At 37.5% G+C, this 23050-nt stretch overlaps 29 non-coding genes across 29 annotated transcripts; all 29 read left to right on the top strand.

The window, feature by feature from the left end:
* Positions 1 to 9390: 9390 nt before the first annotated feature.
* Positions 9391 to 9462, top strand: Trnap-agg (transfer RNA proline (anticodon AGG)). The gene has a single exon. It is a non-coding gene; the product is annotated as a tRNA-Pro (tRNA).
* A 333-nt stretch (positions 9463 to 9795) lies between these two features.
* Trnap-ugg (transfer RNA proline (anticodon UGG)) lies at positions 9796 to 9867 on the top strand. Its single transcript has one exon. It is a non-coding gene; the product is annotated as a tRNA-Pro (tRNA).
* Positions 9868 to 10404: 537 nt separating this feature from the next.
* On the top strand, positions 10405 to 10477 carry Trnav-cac (transfer RNA valine (anticodon CAC)). The gene has a single exon. It is a non-coding gene; the product is annotated as a tRNA-Val (tRNA).
* Positions 10478 to 10807: 330 nt separating this feature from the next.
* On the top strand, positions 10808 to 10879 carry Trnap-agg (transfer RNA proline (anticodon AGG)). Its single transcript has one exon. It is a non-coding gene; the product is annotated as a tRNA-Pro (tRNA).
* A 333-nt stretch (positions 10880 to 11212) lies between these two features.
* Trnap-ugg (transfer RNA proline (anticodon UGG)) lies at positions 11213 to 11284 on the top strand. Its single transcript has one exon. It is a non-coding gene; the product is annotated as a tRNA-Pro (tRNA).
* Positions 11285 to 11821: 537 nt separating this feature from the next.
* Positions 11822 to 11894, top strand: Trnav-cac (transfer RNA valine (anticodon CAC)). Its single transcript has one exon. It is a non-coding gene; the product is annotated as a tRNA-Val (tRNA).
* Positions 11895 to 12224: 330 nt separating this feature from the next.
* Positions 12225 to 12296, top strand: Trnap-agg (transfer RNA proline (anticodon AGG)). Its single transcript has one exon. It is a non-coding gene; the product is annotated as a tRNA-Pro (tRNA).
* Positions 12297 to 12629: 333 nt separating this feature from the next.
* On the top strand, positions 12630 to 12701 carry Trnap-ugg (transfer RNA proline (anticodon UGG)). Its single transcript has one exon. It is a non-coding gene; the product is annotated as a tRNA-Pro (tRNA).
* A 538-nt stretch (positions 12702 to 13239) lies between these two features.
* On the top strand, positions 13240 to 13312 carry Trnav-cac (transfer RNA valine (anticodon CAC)). The gene has a single exon. It is a non-coding gene; the product is annotated as a tRNA-Val (tRNA).
* Positions 13313 to 13642: 330 nt separating this feature from the next.
* On the top strand, positions 13643 to 13714 carry Trnap-agg (transfer RNA proline (anticodon AGG)). The gene has a single exon. It is a non-coding gene; the product is annotated as a tRNA-Pro (tRNA).
* Positions 13715 to 14047: 333 nt separating this feature from the next.
* Positions 14048 to 14119, top strand: Trnap-ugg (transfer RNA proline (anticodon UGG)). The gene has a single exon. It is a non-coding gene; the product is annotated as a tRNA-Pro (tRNA).
* Positions 14120 to 14657: 538 nt separating this feature from the next.
* Trnav-cac (transfer RNA valine (anticodon CAC)) lies at positions 14658 to 14730 on the top strand. Its single transcript has one exon. It is a non-coding gene; the product is annotated as a tRNA-Val (tRNA).
* A 330-nt stretch (positions 14731 to 15060) lies between these two features.
* Positions 15061 to 15132, top strand: Trnap-agg (transfer RNA proline (anticodon AGG)). The gene has a single exon. It is a non-coding gene; the product is annotated as a tRNA-Pro (tRNA).
* Positions 15133 to 15465: 333 nt separating this feature from the next.
* On the top strand, positions 15466 to 15537 carry Trnap-ugg (transfer RNA proline (anticodon UGG)). The gene has a single exon. It is a non-coding gene; the product is annotated as a tRNA-Pro (tRNA).
* A 538-nt stretch (positions 15538 to 16075) lies between these two features.
* Positions 16076 to 16148, top strand: Trnav-cac (transfer RNA valine (anticodon CAC)). Its single transcript has one exon. It is a non-coding gene; the product is annotated as a tRNA-Val (tRNA).
* A 330-nt stretch (positions 16149 to 16478) lies between these two features.
* Trnap-agg (transfer RNA proline (anticodon AGG)) lies at positions 16479 to 16550 on the top strand. The gene has a single exon. It is a non-coding gene; the product is annotated as a tRNA-Pro (tRNA).
* A 333-nt stretch (positions 16551 to 16883) lies between these two features.
* Trnap-ugg (transfer RNA proline (anticodon UGG)) lies at positions 16884 to 16955 on the top strand. Its single transcript has one exon. It is a non-coding gene; the product is annotated as a tRNA-Pro (tRNA).
* Positions 16956 to 17492: 537 nt separating this feature from the next.
* Positions 17493 to 17565, top strand: Trnav-cac (transfer RNA valine (anticodon CAC)). Its single transcript has one exon. It is a non-coding gene; the product is annotated as a tRNA-Val (tRNA).
* Positions 17566 to 17895: 330 nt separating this feature from the next.
* Positions 17896 to 17967, top strand: Trnap-agg (transfer RNA proline (anticodon AGG)). Its single transcript has one exon. It is a non-coding gene; the product is annotated as a tRNA-Pro (tRNA).
* Positions 17968 to 18300: 333 nt separating this feature from the next.
* Positions 18301 to 18372, top strand: Trnap-ugg (transfer RNA proline (anticodon UGG)). The gene has a single exon. It is a non-coding gene; the product is annotated as a tRNA-Pro (tRNA).
* A 540-nt stretch (positions 18373 to 18912) lies between these two features.
* Positions 18913 to 18985, top strand: Trnav-cac (transfer RNA valine (anticodon CAC)). Its single transcript has one exon. It is a non-coding gene; the product is annotated as a tRNA-Val (tRNA).
* Positions 18986 to 19315: 330 nt separating this feature from the next.
* Trnap-agg (transfer RNA proline (anticodon AGG)) lies at positions 19316 to 19387 on the top strand. The gene has a single exon. It is a non-coding gene; the product is annotated as a tRNA-Pro (tRNA).
* Positions 19388 to 19720: 333 nt separating this feature from the next.
* Trnap-ugg (transfer RNA proline (anticodon UGG)) lies at positions 19721 to 19792 on the top strand. The gene has a single exon. It is a non-coding gene; the product is annotated as a tRNA-Pro (tRNA).
* Positions 19793 to 20330: 538 nt separating this feature from the next.
* Positions 20331 to 20403, top strand: Trnav-cac (transfer RNA valine (anticodon CAC)). Its single transcript has one exon. It is a non-coding gene; the product is annotated as a tRNA-Val (tRNA).
* Positions 20404 to 20733: 330 nt separating this feature from the next.
* Trnap-agg (transfer RNA proline (anticodon AGG)) lies at positions 20734 to 20805 on the top strand. The gene has a single exon. It is a non-coding gene; the product is annotated as a tRNA-Pro (tRNA).
* Positions 20806 to 21138: 333 nt separating this feature from the next.
* On the top strand, positions 21139 to 21210 carry Trnap-ugg (transfer RNA proline (anticodon UGG)). The gene has a single exon. It is a non-coding gene; the product is annotated as a tRNA-Pro (tRNA).
* Positions 21211 to 21748: 538 nt separating this feature from the next.
* Positions 21749 to 21821, top strand: Trnav-cac (transfer RNA valine (anticodon CAC)). Its single transcript has one exon. It is a non-coding gene; the product is annotated as a tRNA-Val (tRNA).
* A 330-nt stretch (positions 21822 to 22151) lies between these two features.
* On the top strand, positions 22152 to 22223 carry Trnap-agg (transfer RNA proline (anticodon AGG)). The gene has a single exon. It is a non-coding gene; the product is annotated as a tRNA-Pro (tRNA).
* Positions 22224 to 22556: 333 nt separating this feature from the next.
* Trnap-ugg (transfer RNA proline (anticodon UGG)) lies at positions 22557 to 22628 on the top strand. Its single transcript has one exon. It is a non-coding gene; the product is annotated as a tRNA-Pro (tRNA).
* The last annotated feature ends 422 nt before the right edge of the window (positions 22629 to 23050 follow it).

Here is a 23050-nt window from a genome sequence, read left to right as displayed (position 1 = left end):
TTCGATCTCTCTTTTACATTTCATTTATAACTCAGAAGTGTTGTTGGGCCTGCAAAGCATCTATGATGTCAAACAAAGGAAACAGTAGGGTTTTTTTGTGACAAAGATAACATATCTGAAGTGGTCTTACATTGTTCATTGCTTGTCACTAAAAAGCTTATTAGAATTTTGTAACAACCGATATTTGTCAATTGCGGCAGTGGTATAGATTTAAGATAATCTTGACATACCATTTGCCAACTGCCACATTATTATGAGGGACAAAGGTTGATAAACATTTGGTACATATTTCATTGGTCAGAAAACATACTTTGAGAATAACCCTAGTCTTATTTAGTGCCCTTATTAAAGGCAACAGTATTAAACCGCTGTTCAATAGTCCTAAGTTGATTAAGCGAAAAACAAATCTGGGTAACAAACTAAAACCGAGGGGAACAAATCAGATATAAGAGTAAAACAACGGAACAACAGAAATACTGAACTGTTGCAAGAACAAACGGCATACCAGAAATGGACTTAAAGATGACATAGCAATCTGGATACTTTTCTATTGCTTTGAATCTACTTATCATTCAACTCACAAAGGTTGTAGGTATTTAACATGTTTAATAAATATATGATATAGTATTAACATAAAAGTTGTTTTATGATATAAATGTATTTATTCAATTATATTAACATGATTGTTTTATAAACAAACTCACTGTACCGCATTGTTAGCATATGGAAACAGCGTTCAACGTGTGCTTAACATGTTTTACTCTCGAGCAATAGACTTCAAATCCGGTTGTTTTGTGAATTTTTTCTCTTCGGGAAAGGGTTATATCTTTGGTGAGCTTACTTGCTAGCTGCACCGTGAAGTCATTATTAGGTTAGATATACTACTATCCTAAGAGTAGACTAGTCCGACATATAATCAATCTATTTGTCTGTAGAAAAGAGTAGTATAGGTAACCTTATAATGACATCCGGTTTTACCTAAGATGAAATATATTACCTGTACTTACACACTCAATACCTTTTGCTGTAAACCAAAAAAACTCGCATAGTTTTGATTATCTAATAGGTTGCATGTCCTATTAGAATTTTGTATCCAATGGATACTTGGGTTTCAATTGGCAGCAGTTTGTTTTTGGTAGCTCATCTAGGCATTGTTTGTAAACACAGTAGCAGACCCAGAAATTATCAAAAAGGGGACTGACCAAGAGTGGCTGCTTGATTCCCTATATAATCAGCTAAATCTTCCAACAAAGGGGATCGGGCACCCTACCCCCCCCCCCCCTTAAATCCTACTCTGCCTTATGTTACGGATGTTAATTCTATTTCAATATCTACTAGTGTTGTCACATCGTTCAGTTTTGACTATCCGATTACTCGGATAATCGTTGGAGTTGATGTTTGAAGTCCTTATTTATACATATACATTTTATATACGATGAAATGAAATTGGCATTATAAGGCTTGTCTGTGAGGGTTGATGGCGAAGTTTGACTTTTTATAATCCAATACACCGTATCAGCTATGGCGTTTGTACTAACTTCAGATTGAAAAATAAAAAACCTTCTTGAACTTGTCGAATTGAAAATGTCTAAAACGGCGATGAATCTTTCATTTTTTCTTGATGTCTAAGAAAATAATATGTGGTGTTTCAATTTGAAATAATTAAGCCTGTTACTCGTAGCATCAAGTATACATTAATTACATTCACGTTGATTTGCAATTCCCAATTTTTTGAGTTAGCATTTCGGTAAAGGTTAGTATGACAAATCCTTGCACGATGGCGACACATGATGCACATTCATATGTAGGTCTACGCAATGTCAAATGAAAAAATAAAATAATGTAGCAAATCGTAAAATTTAATCAGATTATTGATTAATATTGAAAAAAGCCCGGTTATCCGGTTAGCGTTTTTGGCATTCGGTATTCGGTCATTCCGACGGTTAACCGATTAACTGTTGACAACACTAACATCTACTAATAACAAAATGGGCATGTCGTCTTTGTCTTTCCTCCTTTACGATTTCATCTTTGTAATATTGCGGCCAAACGTTCCATACTGTCATGACTTATTCTATGTGTGGTATTCTGTTTTAAATATATGGTCTTCATTTGAATTGGTTTGAAGATAATTATGAAGGTCTGCATGTAGGAAACAAGGCTTCATCGATTTTTTAGGGGTTCGGGTGCCTGAAACGAGAGAAGCTTATTTCAGCATTACTATGGGAGAAGTCAATGTATTTATAATTAAAAAAAATATAACAGAAATGCGGGTTTTTTTTTATTACCTAGCCTAGTAAGTAACAAAACAAGTTTCAATATTAAAGTTAATCCCTGTTGGGTCAACCAAAACTTTCCGTTTCTCCTATGACTTGTACTATCGAAAAGCTTCAACACACGTACTTTGTCAACTGTATCATTCCTATGCACATGGAGCATGGCAAGCCCACAAAGCCTGTCACTACCTATTGTAGTCCGTTCCCAGGTTTTCAATCGCCTTAAACTTAAAAACGACCTCTCACAACAGACTGGTGTGACAGGCAGAGTTAAAAGTACTTGTAATATTATGAAAACATTTGGGTATAAGTCTTTGTTAGCTAGCTTAATTGCTGTCTGGAGGCTTCCTCCATCTAGCATTGCTACTGTCTTTCATACCCACCTTTCAAATTCACATGTTAACTCTTCCATTTAAGTTATGTCCGGAAATGCTTGGAAAGGGGATTCAATTGATTCCGATGATAACTTGCCTACATTTGTGGGAATATGGTAATATCTTAATATTTGATTTTTTACCTCATCAGGAAACCGGCGTTGCAGTTCACTAATGACGTGATCCAAAAATGGGGAAAATAAATTAATTCGCCAATGCTGCTCTGCAGTACAGGCAGTTGCTGCGTTCTTCCTAAGAACTTGACGCCCAACTCGCCTACGTGGCATTAAGTCTATTTTAATAGCATCTGCCATGACAGTACCTCGCCTGAAAAGTTCTGAAAAAATTTCCTCTGTCCTCTTTTCCTGCAATAATTCCAGAAGAATTTTTGATTCCCCAAAAACATCCACCATGTTGCAGTCAGTCTTTTGAAGGAACAATGTAAGTGGCTTAAGAATGCTCAAGACAAATTGGGCCACTAACACGGCAACAATGCATTCGGGGTCTTCCAGGTAGCGCCAATAACCGCTTGCATTTGTCCTAGCATCACTTGTGCTTACATTTTCAATTTTAGTCAGAGCAGCATGAACAGATTTGTAGTTTGCAAGAAGTGACGAAACCGTGTCTACTCTTGCTGTCCACTTTGTTTCGCATAAACGCTTCACCGAAACATCTTCCCTTTTTCAAAAGTTTTATGTCGACATCTTCTTCCTCATTTTGTAAATCTTCAAGCATATCATCTACTAATTTTGTATTGCCTGTAAATGAGTTTAGAATGGTTTTACGCTTATGGGACACAGGAACCATATCATTTGGCCGAATGATGACATCAAATTCCGTATCTGGCGCACATCCTTGCATCTTTGCGTCACCACAAGGTTAACGTTGTTCGACTTGCAGTGAACGAAAGGTGCATCTGGACTTGGTTCACGTGTATACTGTTATACACCTGATACATGTCCACTCACAATAGAGGCTCCATCGTACCTTTGTCCACGCAGTTTCTGCAAATGTAGTCGCCATTTTTCTAGGTTATTAACAATTGCATTAGCAATATGTTCAGCATCAACTTCCTAAGGTTCAAAAAATTCTAAAAAAAACTCGTACCTCACAAGTGTCACTATCAACGTATCTGATACAAAGCGATAGTTGCCCTGACACGGAAACATCCGAAGTTTCATCGGCCATTATGGAATATAAGCCTGATGCTTTACAATTTTGCACAATTCGGTCTCTTTTAAGTTCACAGCATTGTACCAATTCGCTCTGAATCTGTGATGATAGGTAGTTCATAGAATTGTGTGTTGTTTTGAGATGATCTTTGAAAACCGTATCAAAGTCCGGTTTCCAATTGATGAAAAATTGAAAGTTTATGTCTTCCTGGTGAGCTATTTTATCCAAATTTCCCCTTAATGCGATGTTCCTCTGCCCTAATACGAGTATCACCTCAATTATGGATTTCTCTTGACCTTGTCTTCATATGCTTTGCTTAATGATGAACATATACTAGGTTTCTTGCCATCGCATACAGAGATAAAGTTTTTATCCTTCGCAACTGCATTCTTATGATCAACGGAGTCGTCGTGTGATTTTAAAGTTGATCTTGTATTACCCACTGCATTTTTCCAGTCCGTTAAACCTTTACTGCTAAAAAGTCCGCCTTCATCCAAAAAACAACACAATACTTGCAATGTGTAGAGTCTTCCGTACAGGAATACCTTAACCATAGAAACTGGGATTCACAAGATGGCAGATATCGTCCCCCTCTTTTTTAGGATAAACTTTAGATATTTTGTCAGCATCTTTTAGCATTGCCAATTTTTGAACATCTGTACTATGTTGGTTTTCAATAAGAAATATAACTGGATCAAGCCCCTTTTGGCTACTAACTGACATTGGAGTGGACTTTTTACTAGTACTCGGCTCTGTTGTTTCACTTATTTCTGGATCTGGTTCACTTTGAATAGGGGAAGATATGTCTGGAGTTGTTTTTTCTGTATCAGAATGGTCATCTACAAAGAAATTGAACAAATAACCAGATGCTAGCATTATGATAATGATTATGATGTTGGGTGCCTTTTTTCGTGTCCAGTAGCAAGTTATAAGCATATAAAGGACGAGCACATGTAAAATGTGAATATGAATACGAACACAGTCACTGCTTTATTATATGTTTATATATAAATTTATGTCCAACAGCAAGTTATAAGCTTATAAAAGACGAGAACATGTTATACGCATCAATTAGGATATATTTATTATACATACTCATTAACCATAAGATATGTACAGATAAGACTAGACCAACATTGTTACTTAACCGGATTTTTGACATGCTAATGTCACAAGTGATCACAAGTTACCTGTAAACATTCCGCTGGAAAACATGTCAACCTACCTGGACACATTATTCTACCAATTTTCAAGTCATTGGTTTGACCTACCGGGGTTCGAACCCACCACCTAACACACTAGAATCAATGGAACACGCTAGCATACAACCAGACAATGCTGATCAAAATCAGAAAAAGAAACACGAAAAAAATATTTTCAAACAATACCAAAAATATATTTCATACTTTTATTAAAAACAAAAAATCATGAATTGCCTTATACATAGACTTCCATAGAAAAGGCGCTTCATGATTTTGTTTAAATTAATTATAATTAATTATTATATTTTTGGTCAATGAATTATTTCATCGATTAGCATTTGTTGTTCAGTGAGTTGATAGTGTAAACATTGGTATTACTATAGCGTTATCGATTAAAAAATAAACCAAGAAAAGTAATAAGCCAGCATACTTAAAAGGGGTGTTTATACTCATGAGTTATCCTTTTCGTCTTTTAAGATTAAGATTTGTTTTATTTTTTTTTTTCTATTTTGACTTGCATTCGGGACACTTATTATTTTACCGTCACCGCTATGGTAAAAGCTGCAATCGCTGCTGCAGATTGGATTTCCATTTAATGAGGAAATGGAATTCATCTTCAATTACATCCTTTCAAAGTGGACAAATTCTTTGTTCTAAAGGCGTTCTATTGTATCTTTCAACTTCTATTAGTAATTTGTTATTTCTTATTCTAATTTTTACCATTTAGAAATAGCACTTTTGTTAAGGTCCAGTAGGAGAGTAAATGATGATAAAAAATGCAAATTCTATGTTTTGAAAAGGAATCTAGAGAAAAAAAATTCTGGTCACAGTAGCACAGTAAATAGTTCATCAATATTTACGACGAATACAGAAATTAAATATGGATTAACTGATAAGGCATTATTCCTACTGTGTCATTTAATTATGTATCTATAATACTAAAATTACGAGGTCCAATTTGTCAGTCGTCATCGGGTAAAAACGACAAATCAAAGAATTCAACTCTATATATAACTAATATAGGACAATGGTGTAGATTAAAAATTACACCACTCCAGACCCTTTTGTTTTCCACATAATTAATATTGCCAATAATTAACAAGTTCCGGGTCGAATCCGATACCGATACCAATACTATATTCACCTGTTAGCTATTACCTTATCTGTACGTTCCGCATTTGACAGGCGCACCACCAAACGGTGTATTTAGGATTTTGCTATATACACGGGTAATAATCAAAGGGCTGACACTACTAAATTCAATCATTGTCAAATTGTTCCCTATTGTAGTTTTATTCAGCAATCAGCAAGACTTTCTAAGATAACTAATATAAGACAATGCTGTTGATTAAAAAATACCCCATTCCTGGATAGCCAGGACCTTTTGTTTTCCAAATAATTAATGTCATTAATATTACCAATAATTGATAAGTTCCAGGTCGACGGGTTCAAACAGAAAGATTTGAAAGCAGAGAAAACTTTGTATCTTATAATCGACATGACTTTATCAGATGACAAATTGAATACTAATTACTAAAATAAGGCTTAGGCATAGTCATATACTTTAATTAGTCACGGACCCGCGATATCACGAGTGTGTACTTGTTCTTTAAATTTTTAGGTCATTTTTCTATCATGTTTTTTTTTTTAATTTTAACCCATTATTCTCTATTAGTTTGTTAAACGTTAGCACAGCACTATTCTCTATTCTTCAGCTTGTGACCCTTTTCTCTCTCTCAATTGTTTCATTTTGGGACCATAAAGTTATTTTCTGTTTTGACTTTTTATAAGGAAGAAAATATGAAATTAACTCATTCTTACAAAATCTTCGAGATCGTATATATTTAACACCTACAACGTGTCTTTTAGATGGTTCATTCAACCTATGCCAACATTTTGAAATATAGGTATAAAATTGTAGGAAAAAATGTTGGCATAGGTTGGATAATTTTGAACAGATTAAGTGTTATCAAAACATAAATTGATTAGTACAACAAGTTTAAATCTATCGTTTAAGTGTACTCACAACAATTTTTATTAGTGAGAATGTAGGTTATTGTATGTGTTGATGATCTCTTTTTCATTAGGAATTAATATAATAAAATAAAGGAAAATAAATATTTCTATACTTTTATTAATTTCTATTCATATCAAATAAATAACAGTGCCAATCTCATGAATAAAATAACAATGATCAAAACATTTCATGATTATATAAATAATTGTTATTTTTTAATACATTGACATACTGACAATAGCACTATTCTTTTACGTTGATGACGTTTACCACCTGCTGAGTATTGAATGAGTCTAACCTCAATAGCTGCTTGCTGTTTCTTTGTAGTTATACCAAGTTGAAGATGTTTGGGTGTGGGTGTTCTACATGATTCTTCAGTTTATGATGCCAGCCTTCTAAGTGGTTGTTGGTTCTTGGGCCTACTGTTTCATAATGGTTCCAAAGGTGGTTGTTAGTCTCAACCCAGTATTCTGTAACATAGTCTGTAAACGCTAATGTGTTGATGTTTGTGTTGGCTTCATCTATTTCTTCTAATGGATTCAACCAAATGTCCTCTACATGTTGCATTAGTACAAGTGGAAGAACTGTTGCACGTCGAACCAATCTGGTGATGTCGTTGTTGTTCTTGTAGTGAGTCTGAAGACCAGTGTCTTGAGCCTTTCGCCATATACACTGTGTATAGTGAAAGAAGCAACCCTTGCCAGTTATACCAGGAAATACTTGATAAGCTGCATTACGTACTGCAACTTCATAATCTAAGAATATAGAAGTTGGTTGTAGTTGAGGTCAAAGCGTTGGCATGCTTCCTTGAGTAGTGTCAAGAACCTTGTGTAGATGATTTGGCTTTTACCGGGTAGTACTGCATAAACCAGTGGGTAGATGGATCCGTCAACGAAAGCATGGAATGTATAGAGTTGAAAAAATACATCTGGGCATGTATAAAATGTCCCATCACAATATATGATGTCAGCTGCTGTAAGGTGGATTAGGTTTTGACGTGTAGTAAACATCATAATTCTATCGTGTAAACCATCATCTGCCATAAGGAACTGTTCTCCAACTGTAGTGACCCTCCAGGGTTCTGCTAGGTTGATCTCATTGTGTGCTTTTGGTAGTGTTGGTATGAGTTTTGATCTTTCATTGTAAAAGCTACCTCTTGAGGATTCAAAAGTTGGCAGATTTTCTACTATTTCTTGTGTTTCGTTATTCCATTCTGGGTTGCATAATTTATTGACCTCTTGTTCATATATAGTTGGAACTGGTGTAGTCTCCTTTCGGCACCGTTTCGGCACCGTTTCGGCACCGTTTCTTTATTGTCTGAAGTATCTCATCTACTTGGAGTTTAACTTTGTGGTTGTCATGATTGTGTCCATTTGGTAGTTTGGTGGTTATGTTGTTGCGAGTATTTAATGTAGCTGGACAATTACGTGTAGTACATATCCAATATACTCTTTCATCTCGTCTAGTTTTTACTCTGAACTGGTACCCATTATAGATAATACTCTGGTTGCCTAGTCTATTGGTAACAAACTGAATATCTAGCTGTGCATTTGCCATACTGACTTATGAATGATTGGCTTCCATAAAGACATTTTATTTTATACACTTCTCAGCTTGGAACTCATCAATATGTCATAAGTGAATTAATTTCACTTTAATTAAACTTTATTATTGTACTTATTTGGTCAATTAATTTTAAATCACTAAGAGTAAGTAGTCCAAGCTGTATCAGTGAGATATTATCATATCAATTATTAAAAACTAATTTTACTTGATATTTGTTTTAAGTTTCAATTAAATTAAATTAAAATTAATTAGTTTTTGTTAAAGTTCGGTATTTTTTATTGTATCATTCATTATAATTAATAATTGAAAAAAAAATTATGTTTTTTGTTTTTGTTTCTAACTTTTGAAATAGTAGAATTAAGTGCTTAAAAATACTCACTGTATTTTACCTGTTATTAATTAATAATGGTTAAAACAACACCTATTGTGTTTTGTTTGTAGGCATAGGTTGAATATATTTTTATCAAATGTTGGCATAGGTTGAAGACACCGTTTAGATATTAATACCACAATGCAATTATTTGTTGACATTAAACCGGCAACTTGGTACTCAGAATAAAATATACAGTCACTCCTGATTGGATGATAAGGGTTGGAATTATTGTTTATTTAACTTATACTTTTAATAGTTAAAATTAATAATAAGAATAATAGGAATAATTATTTTAAAGGTAACAAAGCAAGAGAGGCCAAACGTATAACCCAAGGCAACACGAAAATAGCAACAAGCGATGTCATTTCTGAATTTTATAACTATTATTTAAACATAAGTCAGCTATACAGGCTCGTTGGTCTAGGGGTATGATTCTCGCTTAGGGTGCGAGAGGTCCCGGGTTCGAATCCCGGACGAGCCCAATTTTTGCCTCATATTGTCAATGCGTGGCGAATCTCAAAACTGTTTTCAATACCAGTCGATGGGATATTCAAAGAAAATACACCGCTAATTCGAACGTCAATTAGAATGCATAAAACAGAATTCAGTAGGAGAAAAATACATGCACCAATACAACAGCTATCGTTTGAATTTTTGTTGTTTTTATATAGTTTGATCTCGACCAATGTAAGGTGAATTTCTAGTCAACTTAGAATTTCGAATATGTATCTTGGCAGGTAAACTCCTTTGCCACGTATGGAGAATAATCGTATTCTATAGTTAAATACGGAAAATGTAACTCTAACTATCAAGCGGCTCGTTGGTCTAGGGGTATGATTCTCGCTTTGGGTGCGAGAGGTCCCGGGTTCGAATCCCGGACGAGCCCGTTAATTTTTGGAACGGTTTATAGGCGTTTGGATTCAATGAAATTATACTTTTGTATCTGCCATTGACATTCAAAGCAGTCTGGCTCAGAAATTGCTCAGCATGTTTTCCCGTCACTGATGAGCAATAGTGGTCAAACGGAGAGAAAAGAGGAGTTGATATTCTGGTACATACATTTGTATTCCGATGATTTTGACTTTTTTTTTTTCGAAGAATGTTATATTTTGGTTTGTGCACGCTGCAAAACAACTTACCTTGATAATCACCATCAAGTTGTGCAATGAAGGAAATGTCGATATCGGATTTAGCTGGCGTATAAGAAGAATACGCATATATATAGACGGCAGAGCTAGGAATATCTGCTTTTCAATTGATTGTGCAGAAGAAAGGTGAACCCCATCCCATGCCAAGAGAATTATGGAAATTAACACGAAAACGCACCTGTTTTCATGCGGGAACGGGTGTTATTCATCTTGATTGCACCAGTTTTTAATCGGACGTTGCTTGAAATATGGAAAACTTCGCACTAACTTCAACTGTTTCCGTAGTGTAGTGGTAATCACGTCCGCTTCACACGCGGAAGGTCCTGGGTTCGAGCCCCAGCGGAAACATATTAATTTTTGGGTAATCCGGATCATCGTGAACTGTGCTTATTATAGTGCCTAGAGATATTACTCATTCGGTGTTCTTTTGCAGCCGACGCATGTCGTTCATGTTAAATTGAACATATCACTTCTTATAAAAATCTTTGAAATCGTCTACGCTAAGCACTTTAGACAAAGTTCTTTATAGCAGGTGACTTTTAATAACTTACCGTCCTGATTTCAAAGGTAACAAAGCAAGAGAGGCCAAACGTATAACCCAAGGCAACACGAAAATAGCAACAAGCGATGTCATTTCTGAATTTTATAACTATTATTTAAACATAAGTCAGCTATACAGGCTCGTTGGTCTAGGGGTATGATTCTCGCTTAGGGTGCGAGAGGTCCCGGGTTCGAATCCCGGACGAGCCCAATTTTTGCCTCATATTGTCAATGCGTGGCGAATCTCAAAACTGTTTTCAATACCAGTCGATGGGATATTCAAAGAAAATACACCGCTAATTCGAACGTCAATTAGAATGCATAAAACAGAATTCAGTAGGAGAAAAATACATGCACCAATACAACAGCTATCGTTTGAATTTTTGTTGTTTTTATATAGTTTGATCTCGACCAATGTAAGGTGAATTTCTAGTCAACTTAGAATTTCGAATATGTATCTTGGCAGGTAAACTCCTTTGCCACGTATGGAGAATAATCGTATTCTATAGTTAAATACGGAAAATGTAACTCTAACTATCAAGCGGCTCGTTGGTCTAGGGGTATGATTCTCGCTTTGGGTGCGAGAGGTCCCGGGTTCGAATCCCGGACGAGCCCGTTAATTTTTGGAACGGTTTATAGGCGTTTGGATTCAATGAAATTATACTTTTGTATCTGCCATTGACATTCAAAGCAGTCTGGCTCAGAAATTGCTCAGCATGTTTTCCCGTCACTGATGAGCAATAGTGGTCAAACGGAGAGAAAAGAGGAGTTGATATTCTGGTACATACATTTGTATTCCGATGATTTTGACTTTTTTTTTTTCGAAGAATGTTATATTTTGGTTTGTGCACGCTGCAAAACAACTTACCTTGATAATCACCATCAAGTTGTGCAATGAAGGAAATGTCGATATCGGATTTAGCTGGCGTATAAGAAGAATACGCATATATATAGACGGCAGAGCTAGGAATATCTGCTTTTCAATTGATTGTGCAGAAGAAAGGTGAACCCCATCCCATGCCAAGAGAATTATGGAAATTAACACGAAAACGCACCTGTTTTCATGCGGGAACGGGTGTTATTCATCTTGATTGCACCAGTTTTTAATCGGACGTTGCTTGAAATATGGAAAACTTCGCACTAACTTCAACTGTTTCCGTAGTGTAGTGGTAATCACGTCCGCTTCACACGCGGAAGGTCCTGGGTTCGAGCCCCAGCGGAAACATATTAATTTTTGGGTAATCCGGATCATCGTGAACTGTGCTTATTATAGTGCCTAGAGATATTACTCATTCGGTGTTCTTTTGCAGCCGACGCATGTCGTTCATGTTAAATTGAACATATCACTTCTTATAAAAATCTTTGAAATCGTCTACGCTAAGCACTTTAGACAAAGTTCTTTATAGCAGGTGACTTTTAATAACTTACCGTCCTGATTTCAAAGGTAACAAAGCAAGAGAGGCCAAACGTATAACCCAAGGCAACACGAAAATAGCAACAAGCGATGTCATTTCTGAATTTTATAACTATTATTTAAACATAAGTCAGCTATACAGGCTCGTTGGTCTAGGGGTATGATTCTCGCTTAGGGTGCGAGAGGTCCCGGGTTCGAATCCCGGACGAGCCCAATTTTTGCCTCATATTGTCAATGCGTGGCGAATCTCAAAACTGTTTTCAATACCAGTCGATGGGATATTCAAAGAAAATACACCGCTAATTCGAACGTCAATTAGAATGCATAAAACAGAATTCAGTAGGAGAAAAATACATGCACCAATACAACAGCTATCGTTTGAATTTTTGTTGTTTTTATATAGTTTGATCTCGACCAATGTAAGGTGAATTTCTAGTCAACTTAGAATTTCGAATATGTATCTTGGCAGGTAAACTCCTTTGCCACGTATGGAGAATAATCGTATTCTATAGTTAAATACGGAAAATGTAACTCTAACTATCAAGCGGCTCGTTGGTCTAGGGGTATGATTCTCGCTTTGGGTGCGAGAGGTCCCGGGTTCGAATCCCGGACGAGCCCGTTAATTTTTGGAACGGTTTATAGGCGTTTGGATTCAATGAAATTATACTTTTGTATCTGCCATTGACATTCAAAGCAGTCTGGCTCAGAAATTGCTCAGCATGTTTTCCCGTCACTGATGAGCAATAGTGGTCAAACGGAGAGAAAAGAGGAGTTGATATTCTGGTACATACATTTGTATTCCGATGATTTTGACTTTTTTTTTTTTCGAAGAATGTTATATTTTGGTTTGTGCACGCTGCAAAACAACTTACCTTGATAATCACCATCAAGTTGTGCAATGAAGGAAATGTCGATATCGGATTTAGCTGGCGTATAAGAAGAATACGCATATATATAGACGGCAGAGCTAGGAATATCTGCTTTTCAATTGATTGTGCAGAAGAAAGGTGAACCCCATCCCATGCCAAGAGAATTATGGAAATTAACACGAAAACGCACCTGTTTTCATGCGGGAACGGGTGTTATTCATCTTGATTGCACCAGTTTTTAATCGGACGTTGCTTGAAATATGGAAAACTTCGCACTAACTTCAACTGTTTCCGTAGTGTAGTGGTAATCACGTCCGCTTCACACGCGGAAGGTCCTGGGTTCGAGCCCCAGCGGAAACATATTAATTTTTGGGTAATCCGGATCATCGTGAACTGTGCTTATTATAGTGCCTAGAGATATTACTCATTCGGTGTTCTTTTGCAGCCGACGCATGTCGTTCATGTTAAATTGAACATATCACTTCTTATAAAAATCTTTGAAATCGTCTACGCTAAGCACTTTAGACAAAGTTCTTTATAGCAGGTGACTTTTAATAACTTACCGTCCTGATTTCAAAGGTAACAAAGCAAGAGAGGCCAAACGTATAACCCAAGGCAACACGAAAATAGCAACAAGCGATGTCATTTCTGAATTTTATAACTATTATTTAAACATAAGTCAGCTATACAGGCTCGTTGGTCTAGGGGTATGATTCTCGCTTAGGGTGCGAGAGGTCCCGGGTTCGAATCCCGGACGAGCCCAATTTTTGCCTCATATTGTCAATGCGTGGCGAATCTCAAAACTGTTTTCAATACCAGTCGATGGGATATTCAAAGAAAATACACCGCTAATTCGAACGTCAATTAGAATGCATAAAACAGAATTCAGTAGGAGAAAAATACATGCACCAATACAACAGCTATCGTTTGAATTTTTGTTGTTTTTATATAGTTTGATCTCGACCAATGTAAGGTGAATTTCTAGTCAACTTAGAATTTCGAATATGTATCTTGGCAGGTAAACTCCTTTGCCACGTATGGAGAATAATCGTATTCTATAGTTAAATACGGAAAATGTAACTCTAACTATCAAGCGGCTCGTTGGTCTAGGGGTATGATTCTCGCTTTGGGTGCGAGAGGTCCCGGGTTCGAATCCCGGACGAGCCCGTTAATTTTTGGAACGGTTTATAGGCGTTTGGATTCAATGAAATTATACTTTTGTATCTGCCATTGACATTCAAAGCAGTCTGGCTCAGAAATTGCTCAGCATGTTTTCCCGTCACTGATGAGCAATAGTGGTCAAACGGAGAGAAAAGAGGAGTTGATATTCTGGTACATACATTTGTATTCCGATGATTTTGACTTTTTTTTTTTTCGAAGAATGTTATATTTTGGTTTGTGCACGCTGCAAAACAACTTACCTTGATAATCACCATCAAGTTGTGCAATGAAGGAAATGTCGATATCGGATTTAGCTGGCGTATAAGAAGAATACGCATATATATAGACGGCAGAGCTAGGAATATCTGCTTTTCAATTGATTGTGCAGAAGAAAGGTGAACCCCATCCCATGCCAAGAGAATTATGGAAATTAACACGAAAACGCACCTGTTTTCATGCGGGAACGGGTGTTATTCATCTTGATTGCACCAGTTTTTAATCGGACGTTGCTTGAAATATGGAAAACTTCGCACTAACTTCAACTGTTTCCGTAGTGTAGTGGTAATCACGTCCGCTTCACACGCGGAAGGTCCTGGGTTCGAGCCCCAGCGGAAACATATTAATTTTTGGGTAATCCGGATCATCGTGAACTGTGCTTATTATAGTGCCTAGAGATATTACTCATTCGGTGTTCTTTTGCAGCCGACGCATGTCGTTCATGTTAAATTGAACATATCACTTCTTATAAAAATCTTTGAAATCGTCTACGCTAAGCACTTTAGACAAAGTTCTTTATAGCAGGTGACTTTTAATAACTTACCGTCCTGATTTCAAAGGTAACAAAGCAAGAGAGGCCAAACGTATAACCCAAGGCAACACGAAAATAGCAACAAGCGATGTCATTTCTGAATTTTATAACTATTATTTAAACATAAGTCAGCTATACAGGCTCGTTGGTCTAGGGGTATGATTCTCGCTTAGGGTGCGAGAGGTCCCGGGTTCGAATCCCGGACGAGCCCAATTTTTGCCTCATATTGTCAATGCGTGGCGAATCTCAAAACTGTTTTCAATACCAGTCGATGGGATATTCAAAGAAAATACACCGCTAATTCGAACGTCAATTAGAATGCATAAAACAGAATTCAGTAGGAGAAAAATACATGCACCAATACAACAGCTATCGTTTGAATTTTTGTTGTTTTTATATAGTTTGATCTCGACCAATGTAAGGTGAATTTCTAGTCAACTTAGAATTTCGAATATGTATCTTGGCAGGTAAACTCCTTTGCCACGTATGGAGAATAATCGTATTCTATAGTTAAATACGGAAAATGTAACTCTAACTATCAAGCGGCTCGTTGGTCTAGGGGTATGATTCTCGCTTTGGGTGCGAGAGGTCCCGGGTTCGAATCCCGGACGAGCCCGTTAATTTTTGGAACGGTTTATAGGCGTTTGGATTCAATGAAATTATACTTTTGTATCTGCCATTGACATTCAAAGCAGTCTGGCTCAGAAATTGCTCAGCATGTTTTCCCGTCACTGATGAGCAATAGTGGTCAAACGGAGAGAAAAGAGGAGTTGATATTCTGGTACATACATTTGTATTCCGATGATTTTGACTTTTTTTTTTTTCGAAGAATGTTATATTTTGGTTTGTGCACGCTGCAAAACAACTTACCTTGATAATCACCATCAAGTTGTGCAATGAAGGAAATGTCGATATCGGATTTAGCTGGCGTATAAGAAGAATACGCATATATATAGACGGCAGAGCTAGGAATATCTGCTTTTCAATTGATTGTGCAGAAGAAAGGTGAACCCCATCCCATGCCAAGAGAATTATGGAAATTAACACGAAAACGCACCTGTTTTCATGCGGGAACGGGTGTTATTCATCTTGATTGCACCAGTTTTTAATCGGACGTTGCTTGAAATATGGAAAACTTCGCACTAACTTCAACTGTTTCCGTAGTGTAGTGGTAATCACGTCCGCTTCACACGCGGAAGGTCCTGGGTTCGAGCCCCAGCGGAAACATATTAATTTTTGGGTAATCCGGATCATCGTGAACTGTGCTTATTATAGTGCCTAGAGATATTACTCATTCGGTGTTCTTTTGCAGCCGACGCATGTCGTTCATGTTAAATTGAACATATCACTTCTTATAAAAATCTTTGAAATCGTCTACGCTAAGCACTTTAGACAAAGTTCTTTATAGCAGGTGACTTTTAATAACTTACCGTCCTGATTTCAAAGGTAACAAAGCAAGAGAGGCCAAACGTATAACCCAAGGCAACACGAAAATAGCAACAAGCGATGTCATTTCTGAATTTTATAACTATTATTTAAACATAAGTCAGCTATACAGGCTCGTTGGTCTAGGGGTATGATTCTCGCTTAGGGTGCGAGAGGTCCCGGGTTCGAATCCCGGACGAGCCCAATTTTTGCCTCATATTGTCAATGCGTGGCGAATCTCAAAACTGTTTTCAATACCAGTCGATGGGATATTCAAAGAAAATACACCGCTAATTCGAACGTCAATTAGAATGCATAAAACAGAATTCAGTAGGAGAAAAATACATGCACCAATACAACAGCTATCGTTTGAATTTTTGTTGTTTTTATATAGTTTGATCTCGACCAATGTAAGGTGAATTTCTAGTCAACTTAGAATTTCGAATATGTATCTTGGCAGGTAAACTCCTTTGCCACGTATGGAGAATAATCGTATTCTATAGTTAAATACGGAAAATGTAACTCTAACTATCAAGCGGCTCGTTGGTCTAGGGGTATGATTCTCGCTTTGGGTGCGAGAGGTCCCGGGTTCGAATCCCGGACGAGCCCGTTAATTTTTGGAACGGTTTATAGGCGTTTGGATTCAATGAAATTATACTTTTGTATCTGCCATTGACATTCAAAGCAGTCTGACTCAGAAATTGCTCAGCATGTTTTCCCGTCACTGATGAGCAATAGTGGTCAAACGGAGAGAAAAGAGGAGTTGATATTCTGGTACATACATTTGTATTCCGATGATTTTGACTTTTTTTTTTTCGAAGAATGTTATATTTTGGTTTGTGCACGCTGCAAAACAACTTACCTTGATAATCACCATCAAGTTGTGCAATGAAGGAAATGTCGATATCGGATTTAGCTGGCGTATAAGAAGAATACGCATATATATAGACGGCAGAGCTAGGAATATCTGCTTTTCAATTGATTGTGCAGAAGAAAGGTGAACCCCATCCCATGCCAAGAGAATTATGGAAATTAACACGAAAACGCACCTGTTTTCATGCGGGAACGGGTGTTATTCATCTTGATTGCACCAGTTTTTAATCGGACGTTGCTTGAAATATGGAAAACTTCGCACTAACTTCAACTGTTTCCGTAGTGTAGTGGTAATCACGTCCGCTTCACACGCGGAAGGTCCTGGGTTCGAGCCCCAGCGGAAACATATTAATTTTTGGGTAATCCGGATCATCGTGAACTGTGCTTATTATAGTGCCTAGAGATATTACTCATTCGGTGTTCTTTTGCAGCCGACGCATGTCGTTCATGTTAAATTGAACATATCACTTCTTATAAAAATCTTTGAAATCGTCTACGCTAAGCACTTTAGACAAAGTTCTTTATAGCAGGTGACTTTTAATAACTTACCGTCCTGATTTCAAAGGTAACAAAGCAAGAGAGGCCAAACGTATAACCCAAGGCAACACGAAAATAGCAACAAGCGATGTCATTTCTGAATTTTATAACTATTATTTAAACATAAGTCAGCTATACAGGCTCGTTGGTCTAGGGGTATGATTCTCGCTTAGGGTGCGAGAGGTCCCGGGTTCGAATCCCGGACGAGCCCAATTTTTGCCTCATATTGTCAATGCGTGGCGAATCTCAAAACTGTTTTCAATACCAGTCGATGGGATATTCAAAGAAAATACACCGCTAATTCGAACGTCAATTAGAATGCATAAAACAGAATTCAGTAGGAGAAAAATACATGCACCAATACAACAGCTATCGTTTGAATTTTTGTTGTTTTTATATAGTTTGATCTCGACCAATGTAAGGTGAATTTCTAGTCAACTTAGAATTTCGAATATGTATCTTGGCAGGTAAACTCCTTTGCCACGTATGGAGAATAATCGTATTCTATAGTTAAATACGGAAAATGTAACTCTAACTATCAAGCGGCTCGTTGGTCTAGGGGTATGATTCTCGCTTTGGGTGCGAGAGGTCCCGGGTTCGAATCCCGGACGAGCCCGTTAATTTTTGGAACGGTTTATAGGCGTTTGGATTCAATGAAATTATACTTTTGTATCTGCCATTGACATTCAAAGCAGTCTGGCTCAGAAATTGCTCAGCATGTTTTCCCGTCACTGATGAGCAATAGTGGTCAAACGGAGAGAAAAGAGGAGTTGATATTCTGGTACATACATTTGTATTCCGATGATTTTGACTTTTTTTTTTTTTTCGAAGAATGTTATATTTTGGTTTGTGCACGCTGCAAAACAACTTACCTTGATAATCACCATCAAGTTGTGCAATGAAGGAAATGTCGATATCGGATTTAGCTGGCGTATAAGAAGAATACGCATATATATAGACGGCAGAGCTAGGAATATCTGCTTTTCAATTGATTGTGCAGAAGAAAGGTGAACCCCATCCCATGCCAAGAGAATTATGGAAATTAACACGAAAACGCACCTGTTTTCATGCGGGAACGGGTGTTATTCATCTTGATTGCACCAGTTTTTAATCGGACGTTGCTTGAAATATGGAAAACTTCGCACTAACTTCAACTGTTTCCGTAGTGTAGTGGTAATCACGTCCGCTTCACACGCGGAAGGTCCTGGGTTCGAGCCCCAGCGGAAACATATTAATTTTTGGGTAATCCGGATCATCGTGAACTGTGCTTATTATAGTGCCTAGAGATATTACTCATTCGGTGTTCTTTTGCAGCCGACGCATGTCGTTCATGTTAAATTGAACATATCACTTCTTATAAAAATCTTTGAAATCGTCTACGCTAAGCACTTTAGACAAAGTTCTTTATAGCAGGTGACTTTTAATAACTTACCGTCCTGATTTCAAAGGTAACAAAGCAAGAGAGGCCAAACGTATAACCCAAGGCAACACGAAAATAGCAACAAGCGATGTCATTTCTGAATTTTATAACTATTATTTAAACATAAGTCAGCTATACAGGCTCGTTGGTCTAGGGGTATGATTCTCGCTTAGGGTGCGAGAGGTCCCGGGTTCGAATCCCGGACGAGCCCAATTTTTGCCTCATATTGTCAATGCGTGGCGAATCTCAAAACTGTTTTCAATACCAGTCGATGGGATATTCAAAGAAAATACACCGCTAATTCGAACGTCAATTAGAATGCATAAAACAGAATTCAGTAGGAGAAAAATACATGCACCAATACAACAGCTATCGTTTGAATTTTTGTTGTTTTTATATAGTTTGATCTCGACCAATGTAAGGTGAATTTCTAGTCAACTTAGAATTTCGAATATGTATCTTGGCAGGTAAACTCCTTTGCCACGTATGGAGAATAATCGTATTCTATAGTTAAATACGGAAAATGTAACTCTAACTATCAAGCGGCTCGTTGGTCTAGGGGTATGATTCTCGCTTTGGGTGCGAGAGGTCCCGGGTTCGAATCCCGGACGAGCCCGTTAATTTTTGGAACGGTTTATAGGCGTTTGGATTCAATGAAATTATACTTTTGTATCTGCCATTGACATTCAAAGCAGTCTGGCTCAGAAATTGCTCAGCATGTTTTCCCGTCACTGATGAGCAATAGTGGTCAAACGGAGAGAAAAGAGGAGTTGATATTCTGGTACATACATTTGTATTCCGATGATTTTGACTTTTTTTTTTTTCGAAGAATGTTATATTTTGGTTTGTGCACGCTGCAAAACAACTTACCTTGATAATCACCATCAAGTTGTGCAATGAAGGAAATGTCGATATCGGATTTAGCTGGCGTATAAGAAGAATACGCATATATATAGACGGCAGAGCTAGGAATATCTGCTTTTCAATTGATTGTGCAGAAGAAAGGTGAACCCCATCCCATGCCAAGAGAATTATGGAAATTAACACGAAAACGCACCTGTTTTCATGCGGGAACGGGTGTTATTCATCTTGATTGCACCAGTTTTTAATCGGACGTTGCTTGAAATATGGAAAACTTCGCACTAACTTCAACTGTTTCCGTAGTGAAGTGGTAATCACGTCCGCTTCACACGCGGAAGGTCCTGGGTTCGAGCCCCAGCGGAAACATATTAATTTTTGGGTAATCCGGATCATCGTGAACTGTGCTTATTATAGTGCCTAGAGATATTACTCATTCGGTGTTCTTTTGCAGCCGACGCATGTCGTTCATGTTAAATTGAACATATCACTTCTTATAAAAATCTTTGAAATCGTCTACGCTAAGCACTTTAGACAAAGTTCTTTATAGCAGGTGACTTTTAATAACTTACCGTCCTGATTTCAAAGGTAACAAAGCAAGAGAGGCCAAACGTATAACCCAAGGCAACACGAAAATAGCAACAAGCGATGTCATTTCTGAATTTTATAACTATTATTTAAACATAAGTCAGCTATACAGGCTCGTTGGTCTAGGGGTATGATTCTCGCTTAGGGTGCGAGAGGTCCCGGGTTCGAATCCCGGACGAGCCCAATTTTTGCCTCATATTGTCAATGCGTGGCGAATCTCAAAACTGTTTTCAATACCAGTCGATGGGATATTCAAAGAAAATACACCGCTAATTCGAACGTCAATTAGAATGCATAAAACAGAATTCAGTAGGAGAAAAATACATGCACCAATACAACAGCTATCGTTTGAATTTTTGTTGTTTTTATATAGTTTGATCTCGACCAATGTAAGGTGAATTTCTAGTCAACTTAGAATTTCGAATATGTATCTTGGCAGGTAAACTCCTTTGCCACGTATGGAGAATAATCGTATTCTATAGTTAAATACGGAAAATGTAACTCTAACTATCAAGCGGCTCGTTGGTCTAGGGGTATGATTCTCGCTTTGGGTGCGAGAGGTCCCGGGTTCGAATCCCGGACGAGCCCGTTAATTTTTGGAACGGTTTATAGGCGTTTGGATTCAATGAAATTATACTTTTGTATCTGCCATTGACATTCAAAGCAGTCTGGCTCAGAAATTGCTCAGCATGTTTTCCCGTCACTGATGAGCAATAGTGGTCAAACGGAGAGAAAAGAGGAGTTGATATTCTGGTACATACATTTGTATTCCGATGATTTTGACTTTTTTTTTTTTCGAAGAATGTTATATTTTGGTTTGTGCACGCTGCAAAACAACTTACCTTGATAATCACCATCAAGTTGTGCAATGAAGGAAATGTCGATATCGGATTTAGCTGGCGTATAAGAAGAATACGCATATATATAGACGGCAGAGCTAGGAATATCTGCTTTTCAATTGATTGTGCAGAAGAAAGGTGAACCCCATCCCATGCCAAGAGAATTATGGAAATTAACACGAAAACGCACCTGTTTTCATGCGGGAACGGGTGTTATTCATCTTGATTGCACCAGTTTTTAATCGGACGTTGCTTGAAATATGGAAAACTTCGCACTAACTTCAACTGTTTCCGTAGTGAAGTGGTAATCACGTCCGCTTCACACGCGGAAGGTCCTGGGTTCGAGCCCCAGCGGAAACATATTAATTTTTGGGTAATCCGGATCATCGTGAACTGTGCTTATTATAGTGCCTAGAGATATTACTCATTCGGTGTTCTTTTGCAGCCGACGCATGTCGTTCATGTTAAATTGAACATATCACTTCTTATAAAAATCTTTGAAATCGTCTACGCTAAGCACTTTAGACAAAGTTCTTTATAGCAGGTGACTTTTAATAACTTACCGTCCTGATTTCAAAGGTAACAAAGCAAGAGAGGCCAAACGTATAACCCAAGGCAACACGAAAATAGCAACAAGCGATGTCATTTCTGAATTTTATAACTATTATTTAAACATAAGTCAGCTATACAGGCTCGTTGGTCTAGGGGTATGATTCTCGCTTAGGGTGCGAGAGGTCCCGGGTTCGAATCCCGGACGAGCCCAATTTTTGCCTCATATTGTCAATGCGTGGCGAATCTCAAAACTGTTTTCAATACCAGTCGATGGGATATTCAAAGAAAATACACCGCTAATTCGAACGTCAATTAGAATGCATAAAACAGAATTCAGTAGGAGAAAAATACATGCACCAATACAACAGCTATCGTTTGAATTTTTGTTGTTTTTATATAGTTTGATCTCGACCAATGTAAGGTGAATTTCTAGTCAACTTAGAATTTCGAATATGTATCTTGGCAGGTAAACTCCTTTGCCACGTATGGAGAATAATCGTATTCTATAGTTAAATACGGAAAATGTAACTCTAACTATCAAGCGGCTCGTTGGTCTAGGGGTATGATTCTCGCTTTGGGTGCGAGAGGTCCCGGGTTCGAATCCCGGACGAGCCCGTTAATTTTTGGAACGGTTTATAGGCGTTTGGATTCAATGAAATTATACTTTTGTATCTGCCATTGACATTCAAAGCAGTCTGGCTCAGAAATTGCTCAGCATGTTTTCCCGTCACTGATGAGCAATAGTGGTCAAACGGAGAGAAAAGAGGAGTTGATATTCTGGTACATACATTTGTATTCCGATGATTTTGACTTTTTTTTTTTTCGAAGAATGTTATATTTTGGTTTGTGCACGCTGCAAAACAACTTACCTTGATAATCACCATCAAGTTGTGCAATGAAGGAAATGTCGATATCGGATTTAGCTGGCGTATAAGAAGAATACGCATATATATAGACGGCAGAGCTAGGAATATCTGCTTTTCAATTGATTGTGCAGAAGAAAGGTGAACCCCATCCCATGCCAAGAGAATTATGGA

This window comes from Mytilus galloprovincialis, chromosome 1 (assembly GCF_965363235.1).
Source record: "Mytilus galloprovincialis chromosome 1, xbMytGall1.hap1.1, whole genome shotgun sequence".
Lineage (NCBI taxonomy): Eukaryota > Metazoa > Mollusca > Bivalvia > Mytilida > Mytilidae > Mytilus > Mytilus galloprovincialis.
This window is presented reverse-complemented; position numbering and strand designations above follow the sequence as displayed.